The sequence below is a fragment of the Lynx canadensis genome, chromosome A3 (assembly GCF_007474595.2).
Source record: "Lynx canadensis isolate LIC74 chromosome A3, mLynCan4.pri.v2, whole genome shotgun sequence".
NCBI classification, from domain to species: Eukaryota; Metazoa; Chordata; class Mammalia; order Carnivora; family Felidae; genus Lynx; species Lynx canadensis.
The window spans coordinates 17,621,179-17,636,427 of record NC_044305.1 but is presented as its reverse complement, the minus strand read 5'-3'; the positions used below and the strand labels follow the sequence as shown (position 1 = coordinate 17,636,427).

The following is a 15,249-nucleotide window of genomic DNA, read 5'->3' as shown; positions in this document are numbered from 1 at the left end:
AAAGAGAAGAGCTAATATCCCTTCCTTATATATAAATAGACCTTAGAAATTGAGGGGAAAAGGTAAAAAGCCTGATAGAAAATCAGGCAAAAGACATAAGGAAAAGCGGCTGGCTCTGTCGGTAGAACAGGCAATTCTTGATCTCGGGATCATGAGTCTGAGCTCCACAACAGGGACAAAGTTTACTTAAAAATATACATATATAAAGCAGTAATTAAAAAATTAAATTAAAATGTCTCCTAAATATATGAACATATATTTTAAAATATATGACTTCACTTATAATAAGAGAAAGGAGATTAAAAACATATTGAGATAAAACTTCTTCTTTTAAAATTGAGGTATAATTGAAATACAATATTATATAAGTTTCATGTAGACAACACAGTGACTCAACATTTTTATACATTGTGAAATGATCACCACAACAAGTCTAGTTACCATCTGTCACCATACAAAGTTGATACAATATTATTGACTATATTCCCTATGGCATACATTGCCCCTGACCAATTTATTTTATTAAAGTTGGCATTCTTGTTCCCCTTCAATCATTTTGCTCTCCCCCAAGCCCCTCCCTTCCAGTAACCAACAATTTGTTCTCTGTATTTATGAGTATGAGTCTTGTTATATTTGTTTGCTTTGTTTTTTAGATTCCACATATAAATAAAGTCATGAAGTATTTGTCTTTCTCTGACTTATTTGCCTTAGCATAATCATATCCTCAAAGTCTGGCTAGCCATGCTGTCACAAATGGCAAGATTTCATTCTCTCTTTTTTTTTAATGGCTGAGTAGTGTTCCACTGTGCATGTGTATATACACATCATATAAACATATATATGTACATACATGACACGTCTTCTTTATCCACTCACCCACTGATGAATACTTAGGTTGTTTCAATCAAAAAGATACATGCACCCCTACATTTGTTGCAGCATTATTTAATAGCCAAGATAAAATTTCTTATGTATAACTTTGAAGACACCTCCCAAAATACAGAAATATATATTCATACATTCCTTTATTACAGTAGTGTTTGCAATTGAAAAATACTGGGAAAAATCTATATGTACGTATAGGAGAATAATTGAGTAGACTAATATAGCTACATCATGAAATACTATGAAGCTATAAAAAAGAACGATCTCTATGAAATAATATAAAGTGATTTTCAGGTCTCCATGGTATGTCACCTTTTTTATAAGAGGAAATAAAATATATGTGAACTTCTTAATTTTTTCCAATAATTTACAAGAAACCAATGACACTGATTTCCCACAGGGGATAGTGGGAATGGGGGGGAAAGAAATGGTATGTACCTTTCTGCATACACTTCTTTTGTATAGCTTACACTTTTGGAACCATGTTGCAATGTTTTACATATCCAAAAAAAAAAAAAAGCAGTAAGAATGGGGAAAGGGGGGCAGGTACCTGGGTGGCTCAGTCGGTTAAGTGGCCAACTCTTGATTTCAGCTCAGGTCATGATCTCACCCTTGTGAGATCAAGCCCCGCACTGGGCGTGGAACCTGCCCAAGATTCTCTCTCTCCCTCTGCTCCTCCCCCCGTCTCAAAAAATAAATGGGTAAAATGAACCCAAAATTAGTAACAAAGATAACCAAATAAACCTAACTACATTCCCAATAAACAACCGTACCTTAGAGAAAGAAAAAAGAACCAACTAACTCTGAACACAATATTTTGTACAGCCCATCTATAAGTCTATGTTGAATCCTAGTTAATTGGTTTGTTTTACAAAGTGATATAGGTTAGTAATTCTGAAAATAATTTTTAGGTATTCTAGGGTTGAGTGAATAAGGAAATATGTTGAGAATAATTAAAATTTCTCACTGCCAGAGAAGTGAGCTGAAATATGAGAGGGGTGAAGACTGAAATGAATCCTGTGATGTCGGATTGGAATTAGGGCTATAATTATAAACTCTTGGTTTTTAATACAGAGATTATTATTAACTGGGTAGGCAGTCAGAGAGGCAGATAGATATAGGAAAGTATATAGGTACATGTATATCTTGTATTTGTTTTCACTGTGAGAGCCAGAAGCAATAATACCCATCAGCAACAATACTCAGCAGCTCTCAGATCTTGGTTTCTAAGTACCATTCTCTATTAAAAGGAATTGGAGTTGGTGCACAAAAAGCACAATAAATCGTACCAGAAAAATAAAAAAAAAGTTTCCAAGAACTTATGGGGACATACCACAAGGACAAAGGTACTTCTCTGAAGGTATACTTCTTATATTTGCACGATCTGGACAGAGAGACAAATGAGAGCCACAAACTGCTTACTTAAATGCTTAAATCAATAGATCAAACTAATGACCTGTTAAATGAGATATACTCGTTCCATCCTACTTTGGCAAATGCATCTGTACCTAAAAACAAAAATCAGAAGATACATGTATAGTTTTCACCTGGCTATAAGTCAGCAAAATATATCTTAAAAAAAAAAAGGGATATAGGAACTGACTAGAAGGGGCTCCCACTAAGACTGGGACAATCTGAGCATAAAAATAAATAATAATGGCAATAGGTTATCATGGACTCAGTACAATCAGAATCTATGAGTTTTCACTAATAGAAATAAATAATACATTAAAAACAAGGGAGAAAGGAGAGTCCATCCTCACAATAGATGTTAACCAATACATAAATTATCATGGAATGAGAAAAAACATCCTTTGGCAAACATCTTATCAAGAATTGATTCAGACAAGAATCATCAACAAATGCTAAAACTAAGGGAAGAAAGTTTGATGAAGAACAGGATGTTTACCTAGTCTAGAAATAAATCCTCACAAAATATGTATGCATTAAAAAGAAACAGTAACTTTACAGTGAGGAAAACCTTGGTGGAGAACACTTTAAGGATCAACTTTAACATTACCTATAATGGCACACATGGATATAAAGTGCCTCCTGATATGATGCACTGGGAAGAATTCAATATCACTTTTGTAGTATTCCTGCCAAAAAAGGCATAACTTTAATCTAATCCCGAGCAAACCCAACACGGGGACATTCCGCAAAATAACTGGCCTGTCATAATTTTCAAGACTCAAGGTCAAGAGAGCCAAGGAAAGGCTGAGATATAACGAATCTAAAGAGACATGACAACTAAATGTAACAAGTGATCCTGGGCCAGATTAAAAAAACAAAAACAAAAAAAATCTGACATAAAGGACATAACTGAGTCAAGTGGCAAAGCTGGGACTAATGGTATTACATCAACATTAATTTCCTGGTAATTGTATTGTACTGTATTGGAAATGCATGTTGAAGCATTTAGGTGTAAAGGGATGACAGATCACTGACTGACAGATTGATAGACAGTGTTGGGGAGACAGAGAGAGAGAACGGAATGGTAAAGCAAATATGGTAATCTGTAAGCAATTAGGGAGCTAGGGTGGTCTATGAAAGCTCTTTATGTTATTCTTGACACTTTTCTGTAAGTTTGAAATGACTTTGAAACAAGGAGTCAAAAATATTTGCCAGAGTAGAGGGAGTGAATTGGGGTAGATCAAAGAAGACTGGCAATGGGTTGATCATTGTTGAAATAAGGGCATACAGAAATGAGTCTATGATACTCTTTATTTTTGTACAAGTTTGAAATTTTCCATATTAACAAATTTCTTAAAGGGAGAGAATATTTTTTTGCCACATCCTGAATATATTGTGTTCTCTTTGTCTCAGCTATTACCACCTTTCTCTACAGCCATTATCTCTTTCCTAAATGGCTGCAATAGCTTTCTGTCCACTCTACCTACAGCCTTTCTTGACCCTGATAATTCATGCCTCTCTGTAATCTTTTAACTGCCTAGGACAGATCCCACTAATCCCTATTTAAACTCTCCAATGGATTCCTGGTAGACTAAGGGTAAAACCCCAGCTCTTCCCCTTGATTGTTACTTCCCTGCATAAACCAACATTGCCATTTCTTCTTTTTACTACTTTCTCCCTCTAGGCAGATTGCTTTTGTTTACAATCCCTGAACCTACTCAATTCATTTTGTCCTCAGGGCCTTTACATTTGCTGTTCCCTCTGCCTGGAATCTCATAATCTTCATGTCCTGATCATTTGAGTTCTGTATCTGTCACTTCCTCAAGATGCCTTCCCTGATGGTTCCACTCAATTGCCACACTCTCCAGTCACCCTCTTTCATAGATCATTCTTTTCTATTCTCACCCATCCTTACATGAAATTGTAATTTTTATGAACTTTCCATGCTTCCCACCAGATATAAAGAAAGACCATGAAGGCAAGAGACTTGCTCATTCTTTTCACTGATGGCACAGTACCTGGCACATACTGATCATGCCATAAAAAATGGGGGATGTTAGACATTCAAATTCTAGTTTTGTTTTTCATTGGTTGAGTGAACTTGGGTAAATCCCTTGGGCAAATCCCTTGGGCAAATTCCTTAATCTTTCTGAATCACACTGTCCTCATCTATGGAATGGTAGCAATACCCAATGCACATCTCACTGGGTTAAATAAAATTTTGAACGCACATGTGCCTGAGAGATGCAAAGAAGTAGACGTGCATGGCTTTATTATTATAATGAATTGATACTGGGATTATTGACAAAATCATGTTCCCTGTCTAAAAGAGAATAAATTCTAAGCTTTTAACTATAGCCTGCTAAGTCCTCCCACCCCTCATTATCTGCTTCCTGTCTTTCTCTCTCTGGCCTTCTATCTATATCTCAGAATCAATCCTATCAAATCTTCCCAAATCATGGAATGATACAATTTGGGCCTCTGCTCAGATGCTTCCTTTATAGGACACGCTCAGTCCTCTGACCTATTGTCTGCATGAGAAATACCCACTTACCTTCAAAATTCAGATGAATTGTCATTTTTTTCTATGAAACTTTTCCTAAGTACCTTCTCATCCCCTCCATCTCCAGGCTTCCAGGGGTACAGTGGGTACTCCACCAATGAGACCCCTGATACGGTTTATTATACACATTTGTTTTCATGACTGTCTTTCCCACTGTACTGTGCGTTCTCCAGGGCAGGAACTGTACCTTATTTACCTGTTTACCTGTGTATCTCCCCACCAGATCAGAGCAAGCCCTTAATAAATGACTGTTGGATTTTTGCTGCCACCACCACCACCATCAGCAGCAGCAGCAGCATCTCCTTACAGAGGAGAGAATGGCCAATGATGACACAGTTTTGCAGAATAAACAAATGCAGATAAATGGGGGAGACTGGGTTCAAGTCATGGCTCTGACCTTGGGCAAATCACTTCCCCACTCTGGACAACAGTTTCTTTTTCTGTTGTAAGAAGGGCACCGTATAATCTATACACTCCCTTCTAAAACTACATTTCATGCTTCCCATTCCTCAACACTAGAATTATACTCTAATTGGGATGTCCAAAGTGTGGTTCCTGGGCCTCATAGAGAGAGCGTTAGACCTTCCACAAGGGACTGGGAACTCCCAGGTCTAAACCAACGGAAGCTAGAACCGTCCTTCATGCCTCCCTGCATAGCTCTTATCTGACCTTAATGATCACGGCTCTCTGTGAGAGATCCTTTGAGCTGTAATTACTAATTGATGTTTGTAAAGTCTTTGAAATTCTCAGGTGACAGATGTAATCAAGGGCCAATTTATTATGATAATTGTTATTAGTACAGCTCCTCATTATTTGTTGATGTTAACGGCAGGGCCAGCAGGTGTTTCAAGATTAAGCAGGGGATTGAGGCTGGCCATATCTGGGCAGAGAAAGAGATAAATGTGATGTGTGGGGGATCTGAGGTCTTTTAGAGACCCTGCTGATTTCAGTCTAGTCAGATTCCACTTTGTGGGGTAATGAATCAGCATCAAGGCACTAAATGTATAAGGCTGCCTAATGGCATTTTTACATGTTCATGTTCAAACCCAGCTCGGTCTCTTGCTCCTGGAATGTGCTTCGGCACATCCTCAGTCTTGGCTTGCTCATCTGCTAAATGAAGATACATACAGTATGAATTTACACTTGCTGTGTAATTGTGCAATTTACACTTGCTTGAGGCAAGGAAGAGCGGATGTGGGAAGACCAGTTAGGAGGCTGTTGAGGTTTCCCAGGCACAAGATGATGATATTTAGGATGAGGATGGTGACATTGGAAATGAGAAGAATATGTGGATTGAAGAAAATTTGACTGTCGAACCATTAGGATTTGGTGAGCAACTGGATACAGCAAGTGAGATGTCTTGGGCAACCCAGACTTCTAAGATAGGAAAGACCCAGGGATCTTTTTGGAGGGGAGGAATGAACAATTCAGTTTTTAAGAAGTCATTGCTTACTATCTCCACCAGTCTCATGTAGGTTTGGTTTCTGTGAATCTCATCAACTCTGCAGCCCAATAAATTGAGTTAATGGGCAAATCTGGGGGCCATGATGCAAAGGTTGGAACGAGACCAACATTCAGTTTCCAGGAAGGGCTTGCAGAACTGCCCACTTGTTTCTCTGTAAGTACATTTCTAACCTCCCTTTGAAATCTCACTCTTCCTGTCTCCTCGATGTATCCAGTGTGCCAACTGGTGTCTTTGCATACTTTGGACTTCGCTGATTTTGTTTCTCCTCCCTTAATTACCTCCTCCTGAACCCTATTCCCAGTCTATTCAAATTTGATTGATGGGTTTCAAAAGTCTGTGCACCGACTGATTTTTCGTGTCCTTTCCTTAGTACACCTGTATACTCTGCCTCATATATATCACCTGTGACATTCTAATAATGATAGCTGACACTAACTCAGTGTTTATTGCAAGCCAAGCACCATGATAAGCATTTTTAATGCATCTTCTTATTTAATATTTACATTTTGATAAAGTTGATACTATGGGCATAAAAATTTTCCAAATGAGAACTTGATTCATAGAGTCTAAATCACTTTCCTAAGGTCACATGGGTGGTCAGTGCCAACCTATGCAACAGACTCTGTACCAGGTATGTTCATCAACAATGCCTAGGGAAAAAAATCTTTGAGATCCATTAATTTATTTAATGGAATTGATGGCATTAATGCTATTATACAGCACAAGAAACAAAATCACTGAGTGTAAATGACTCCATTAAATTTCAATTTAATATTGTATCACAATGTTGATTGGGAAGCAGAGATAGTATGGTATTGGAGTAGAGATAGTATGATATTGGCCAGTATCTCCTCAGGGCCCCTTATGTAAGAATATACATGATAAATCTCCCTTCTAGAGTCTCCCATGGAAAGTATGTATGCTTCTTTCCATGAAGAGAAGCTTTGCAAATCTGCCATACATTCCTTTTTGCCTTTGCTTCCAGGAAGCTCAGGAGGTACAGCTAATGTTCTATTTCATTAACCACCTATGTTAGGCCTCTAGTGTAATGACAGCGTTTCTTCTGCTAAGATTCTTGAGCTAATTTAAAATTTATATTAAGTCAGTATGCATACGTATTCACGTATATACACACATAATTATATACACATGCTAAAATATTTATGTGTATTATGCATGTATACACATATGCTGAATTTGCACACGTGTGCATGCACAAACACATACACGTATATGTGATATCTTCATTCAAAAGGTGCTTAGGAATATGAATAAAGTTATCACAATCTATTATTTATTCCTTACAAAGACTCCGGGGAGCTTGGGAGGGCATATCTTGTCCCTACTTGACAGATAGGGAAACTGAAGTTTAGTAGGCAGGTATTCATTTCATGAAGCTGAAAAATAGCAGAGCCAGTTTTTAAAGTCATAGATCCAGTTTCCAAATTCAGTGGTATCCCAACTTTTTCACCATTTGGATGCCAATTGTGCCAAACTTCATAAGGACCCTTGGTTTGCAAGGGGCCTGATGGAAGCAGAAACCCCTGCTATATGGAAACTTAGGTTGTTATTTCCATGAGCCTTTTGAGGGCTGGGGGCTGGAGCCTCAACACCCAGACTGACAAGATTATCAGCTATCAACATTTGGGTAACCTCCATTTCCTTTTCCAAATGAGTCTAAAGTATCTTTGTGTTGAAAGGAAAATGTTCTTGGTCCCTCAGGTCTCATACCATGATAATAAAATCTGTAGGAACTAGCAGTGAGTGAAAAAATAAATTAGCAACCTGGGAGAGCTCATTTTGGTATTTGTACAAGGTGACACTCAGGGAATTTCTCTCTCACTTAGTAAGAGAAGTTTGAGCCCCAACAGGGCTTCAATAGAAGTTCAGAACTTTTAATAGCAGGTGCTAAGGCTCACATGGTAGAATGGAGCTTAGAGGTAGGTAAGCTCAGGAGGCTTGGTGATCCCCAGGATCTGAGGATTGGGAAGGAGGACTGGGCAGGTTGATGCGGCAGGCAAAGCAGGCTCCGGTGACAAAGCAGGACTTGGAGGGGCACTGACCAGGCCTAAGCTTTCCAAAGTGGTTATAGAAAGGTTTTGGTGATAACCCTGGCTTCCAAATGTCCATTTCAGTCTCCCTCTCTACTTTCACTCAGCTGCAGCAGAGCTGATACAATCCAGAGACAAGTTCCTAACATAGGACTATGGTAACAAGTCAGTAAAATAATACGTGGAGGTCTTCAGTTCACAGTTTTCTGATACTTTGGCAGCAATTGATGGGTGGGAGAGATCTAAAGTTTTCTGAGGCCTCTCAACCATACTTCATGGTAGACTTGGAAGAACCACTGCTTTTCAAAGTGGAATAGTGTCAACAGGGAGTATTAGACATTTCTTTACCATGTATTGATGTAGATAAAATGAGAAAGCTGTTACTAAAATCCCTTCTTCAGTATGAAGTAACTGAGATTCTATGAGATTGTTGGATGCTCCTGGCAGTCTATTCATTCACTGATTTAAATGGAGTCGCTTTGTGAGACCAATTGGGAAGTAGCACAGGTGATAGCATCTTCTTAGTGTCTGGGATGCAGTAGGAGCACAATAATAGAAAGTTCTCAGGATCTGTAATAGGAAATGGACAGGTGCTTCAAGATTGAGTGTATCATGGGAATTTTATGGAAAAGTTTCATTATGGGCAATAATAAGGAAGTGTGGTGGTCATTAAGGATGTTCTCAAATACCTTAAGTTCACATTCTTGGCACTTGGCTGGAATCAGCTGCCTCATTGTTTTTGAAGTTAAGCATGGCCGCATAAATAGCCTTGGCCAATGAAATGTCCAAGTGGTGGGTATCATTTTGTGTGGAAACTTTTTAGAATGAGCGCCCTTTTGCCACCTTTCTCTTTCTCTGTCTTGGTGATTGTGTAAGCATATGTCAAAATGGACTTTCCCTTAGCCTCAGCCCCCTGAGTGACTATGATGAACAGAGTCCTTCTGCCGACCCATTCTGGACATGCAGAAGGAATGAACAATATTTCTTTTTCTGATAATACATGGAGATTTCATGGTTGTTTGCTACTATAGCATAAATTAGTTTGTCCTAACCAATACAGGGGTTTTCTTATAAATTCCCTGATTGGAATATCTAAAACCCAAGTCATGAGATAGCCCTGTATGATCTTAACCCTAACCCATCTGAGCTTGGGCCTCCCCTATCTTCTCATTCCATGGTCCACCTGAGCTTTCCTCACGTGACAAGTGAGAAGTCACTAAAGGAGACAAGTGAGAAGTCACTAAAGGAGACAAGTGAGAAGTCACTAAAGGAGAAATAGAATCAGGAAACGGGGTTGGGAGGGGCAAGATCACTCCCCAAAGACAAAATCAATTATGTCACAAGATTTAACAAGAACAGAGGTCAGACTTGGACCATGTGTGAAACATTAAACTAATAAAAATAAAGCCTGAAGTGAAGTTATGAAGCAATTAAGTGATGGGTGAGTCAAGACAGTCAACAGCTGCCACATAGACATAGTTCCTGAGGTTAGATAAGGACGCTCCAACCTTCCCCTGCCTCAGGAGAGGAGCTGCAGGAAAGCAGCAAAAAGGAAAAGAACTTGGGCAGGGGGTGGGGGAGGTAGGTCATTCATCTTGAGATGTTAAGTAACAGCACAAGTTCACATCATTGGAAATAGCCCAAATTCAAAGCCAAGTCTGTCTGATGACTGACAACCTCTCAGTTCTTTCCATGCCTCAGAAAACCAATCCATGTACAAACATTCTTTTAACAGTTTTTGGACACAACTAAATATAGCTCCTTCCAGTACATTCAGAGACGCAGAACTCTCCATAACCACACTCTACCTAGATAATCCTCACTATTATAATGTGATTACACTGCAAACATGAGGACCCCTTCAAAATAGCATCTGGCTTCCAACTGCTCTCAAGAGGCAATTGAGTTCAGGAGCTGGAAGAGAAAGCGAGAGAATGAGAACAATCACCCTCTACTTCCCAATTCTCTTATTTAGATCACCATTTGGCAGAGGCATCATCCAGGTTAAATGTGCTCCTACATGATGAAAAAGATATGGCAAGGAAAGAGTTTTCTCTCTGCATAAATATAACATGCACAACAACCCTGCCCAAGAAAAGGTGGCTTCTGGTGGATATTTGCATGAATTTGCCACACTTGTTTTGCATCCAACCGTTAATTATGGTCCTTTCAACTTCACAATTATGGCTAATGGTGGTGGGGATGCAGAGAACAGTAGATTCAGCAGACCTCATTCTGGGAGGAGTGGGGGAGAAAACAATGCAAAACTGCACCCACCTGCTGTTTACAACTGAGACAGTTACTCTGGGTACCATTTGGAAGATTTGGAGGAAATCAAGGCTGCCCAGGAGCCTGGAGCTTGGGAAATGAGACAGCTGGGGAAAAGTCTTACTGCTATGATGGAAGGAAGGTCCTCCAGGGGCTCATCTGTCTATGGTGAAAATAGCTCAGAACCACATCTCTCATGCCACACAGAATGGAAATTCAGACTGCACTGACACTTACTTGGTAGCTTTCAGAATTCAAGATCTTTTCTCATTTAATCTTCAAAATGACTGTGTGAGTTTTATATTACCATTTCGATTTCATAAGCAAGAAAACAGACTCACAAACAAGAAACAGTTCAAAACAGTTCATACTCTCATTCATTCACTCATGCAACAATCATCAAGTATCTACTATGTGTTAAATATTGTATTTAGTATGGAGAATACAGAGGCAAACAAAACAGAGCTGCTACCTCCGGTAGCTCTCAGTTTAAGGATGAAGGCATGCACTACGCAAAAATAAGTGCAATTAAAAGTGTGCTCAGTGTTATAAAAAAAAAAAAGAACAGGTTAACATGTAAGTGAGTACTGGCATGGACAGCTCTTAGAAAATATAAATGCAAAGTTCTCAGAGGATGGGACATCGAAAAGGAGGCCTGAAAAATGAGAAGGTACTAGTTCTGCAAAGAATGAAGAGAAGAGACAGTCAGGTAGAATTACAGCTTGCATAACGGCCCCAAAGTGAGAAAAATATCTTGGAATGTTAGGGAAATAATGTTTTAGAAAATGGTAAGGCGAGGAGGGGTAGTGAACATGTAGCAGGCATGGTCTAACTATCTTTGAAGTACAATTCTAGGTTCTAGGCATCGTTTTGAAGGAGGGCATTGGAAAAAAGGAGTATGTCTATGAAAGTACAGAATAAATAGGATTAAGAAGATAGAGAAAATCATTCCAAGTGAGAAACAGAAGTAACTGCATGTTAGACATCAATAAGATATAGCCTGGGTGACCAAACAAAGATGGTAATTGGTACGGTCTTATTTTCTCCAAGAGGCTGACATGGGAAGAAAGATTTGATTTGTTCAAATAAATACAAGTGCCCAAGAGTACAGAGTTAAGAAGACCAAATTTGGCTTTATAGAAGGAAGAAAGTTCTAATAATTTTACTTGCTCACAAAGGAATCAACTCTTTCCCTCCAGAGAATTGCAGTGATCAAGCTGAGGTTCTATAATGCCCTGCCAAGAACACCTTATTGGAGATTTCTTTGTAGGCTGCTGGTCTGCATTAGATGACACTGCAAAATTACCCAGTTCTAAAATGATATAATAGATCTATGATATAGCCATATCCAAAATAAATGGTTACAATATGGCTTGATTCACAAGAAAGACTGGCACTGAGGAGTCAGAACCAAGGACAGTGCTCTAACAGCCAACACTGCCTTTGTTCTCCATAAGAAAGCATCAATGGCTAAATGTGATATTACTAATCTGATCAAAATTCCCAGTAAAAGTGCCTGTCAACAATCCACACTTCAGGAAAATACCTGCAAGGTCTCTGAGCACCATGCCTCATGATGTACATCATACTTGGGCTCCCCATTGTGTTTACAGAGATGGATTAAAATACTTCCACATTTATGTAGATTACTGTAGAATTTACAGAATATCCTTATCCTCATCCCATTAATATTCAACACAGATCTTATGTCAACATTTAATGAGTGAAGAAATGCCTTTTTTTGACGTTTGGTATGCACTTGCTAGAGGTTTACTTAATTAATTGATCAATCACATGTAACTATTTTTAATAGCTTACTTAAAATCAGAGTTATTAGGGTTTTGTGCGTAGGTAGTCTGATTGTACAGGCTGGATATTTATCCAGTCTGGTGAACTGAAAAAAAAACTCTATTTAATATCCAGAATAAATATACCTGGACCCTAAAATTTTCTTACCCCATTCTGATGAAACTTGCAGGTAGGGTTGGGAGCAATAAAATTGATTGACAGTAAGTTATTCAATCTGGCCAACGACTATCCTGCAACAAATGGCCATTTTTTGCTTTCCTTTAATTTGTTTTAATTTAATGTGACTTGGCCTCATCCTTTGTATGGTTTTAATCTTCTAGTAATATGGAAATAGCTTGATCCAAGATATTTTTTCCTCTTTAAAGAGGGGAACAAAGAACCACTTAAAAGAATCAAACCTGGTACTTTGGTCTTCTGGCTTGCTTTATAGTTGCTGATTTTCATCACTTACAGTTTCATCACTTACAGTTTCCTTTGCTTCTCCCCATTTTCTTTGTAGATTGTTGTTTCCTGTTTTTTAAAGGTTAGATTGGAAATCTGCCTTTATGTTTAAAAAAATTTACTTTTCAAAAATTCTCAGTATCAAAAATAAAGTAGTTGCTATTTGTTCCATCCTGTCTAAATTGGGGAAATTGGCAAATTTTTATTTACACTCATCAATCCTCCAACTCTTTCTCAGTTTCTGTTGACATAACAGCAGATTACAGACCTTGATTAGAATTGTTAATTCCTTACATGTTCTCTTTAATTACTTTTTTATATTAACCTTCTCTTTTGTAACATATTTATAGCAATTATTTAGCATTAACACTATGTTTAGTTAATTTCCAAGTTCAGTGTTGCTCTTTTCATTCTACATTTCTCTGTTCTTGATTTCTTTATTTTGATTCATTGCTTGGTCAATTGCTCTTTGAATGATTTATTAGAGGCAGAGCATGCGGGAGCCCCTGGATACTGAGAATGTCTTTCTGATGTATTTACACAAGAACAACAACTGGGCTGATAAAGAATTTGTGGGTTATAACATTTTCTCCTCAAAAATCCTCCAGGCTTAACTGCATTGTCTGCTGCCCTTTATGAGATGGAGAAATCTGAGAGGGGCCGGCAGAGATTTGTTAGACTGAGAATGGCTTTTCTGCTCCTATGACTCTTTAACTTAACTCTTTTCAGTATAACTTAATACTAAATACAGTAATTTGAAATAGTGTGTAGTTTTTTCCTTGTCAGAAAAATACAACATGCTGAGCATCCGGCTCCCATAGCTCTTCCTCTGCTCCTTTTTCTCTGTTTCCTCCTGTTCCTCTGTCCCTCTATGTTTCCCTCGAGACACCTGGCATAAGCACCCATCCAATTCCTTTCCTGCAAATCTTAGTTCCAAAATGGGAGCGCACATGGTGTGGGATGGAAGGCATAAGTAATTAAATGGCCTTGTTCATCCGGAAGCAGAAGTAGAAACTACTTCCTGGATGAGGTAGCTTCAGAGTGGGGTGACTTCTTTCCAAATGGCAAGCCTCCTTCCTTGAGGAAGTAGTTTACTGTGTGAAGTTTGTAAAGCCAAACCTCCCACAGTTCTCTTGCCTCACCTGCTTGTTCCACTCAAGGCCAACCACACTTGGGTTGGGGAATTCCTCCTGGGGTCCATTTGTCTCTATAGACTCGGTCTCCAGCTGGGTTTCTATTAGAGTCATGGTAGGAATGTGATATAGAGTGAACTGAGTACAGCTGCTACTCTTCTTCACAGCATGGAAACCCAAACAGCACCTCTTGACATGTCGCCAAGAGCAGAGAAAGCCACACCTTCTCAGAATTGTGTTCGACCAACAAACTGGCCAGTCTGGGATGCAGAGAAACAGAGACAAGATGGGCCCCCAGATGCTTTCTGCCCATCTTTATGTCTTCTTCCTCAATACATCAGAGTGTTTCATGCAGAGGAAATACCAGATGGACAGATGGAAGGCAGTCTGGCAGCTTCTCTTTGTAGTTTTAGACTCTGAGGAATGTTGCTTGGGCAAGTAATAAATGCAGAACTGAAATACCAGTGTGGAATTTAAATGGGTATGTGGACATTTAAAATGTTAATTAGTTCCTCAATCCAGGTTTCTCATAAGGTAATGACTGCCACTGACAGACTAAACTCTCTATCTCGGCCACCAGAGCCTACAGAGGCTATTCAGCACACACTTCACCAAATCTTGCTTTTGTTTCAGCTTTCCTTTCTCCAGTGAGTTTCTCACTTCTCCAGATATACCATGGAACATGGCACACACCAGACTCCCTTATGTTAAGAAAAAGTCTTGCAGGGGAGGGAGGGTTGCGCATACTATGTAACCTTAATATGAACTATAGGGCTTAGCTTATGTCAGTGTTTGTTGTATATTTGTTGAGTGAAATATGGCAACCTGAGATATATGCACAAAAGCAAAATGGGAAATACTTGTGTCATAAGAGGAACTAAAGATATTTAGTTTGCAGAAAATAAGACCAGATGGGTGTATCTGAACAGAGGGGAAGTGGATGGTAGGAAAGATCTTATGTAACTGAAAGAATACCACCTAAGAAGGTGATTGCATTGGTTCTCTTGGGACCTAAGGGTATGGACCAAGAGCATTGGGTAGAACCTATAATAAGAAACATATTTTGGGGCACCTAGGTGGCTCAGTCGGTTAAGCGTCCGACTTCAGCTCATGTCATGATCTCACAGTCTGTGAGTTCGAGCCCCGTGTTGGGCTCTGTGCTGACCGCTCAGAGCCTGGAGCCTGCTTCAGATTCTGTCTCCCTCTCTCCCTGCCCCTCCC

General features: G+C 39.0%; 1 protein-coding gene across 1 annotated transcript in view; it reads right to left on the bottom strand.

The window, feature by feature from the left end:
• The window catches only part of PTPRT (protein tyrosine phosphatase receptor type T), a 934,550-nt gene that overhangs the window by 227,029 nt on the left and 692,272 nt on the right, over positions 1 to 15,249 (bottom strand). The gene's annotated exons all lie outside the window — the stretch shown is intronic.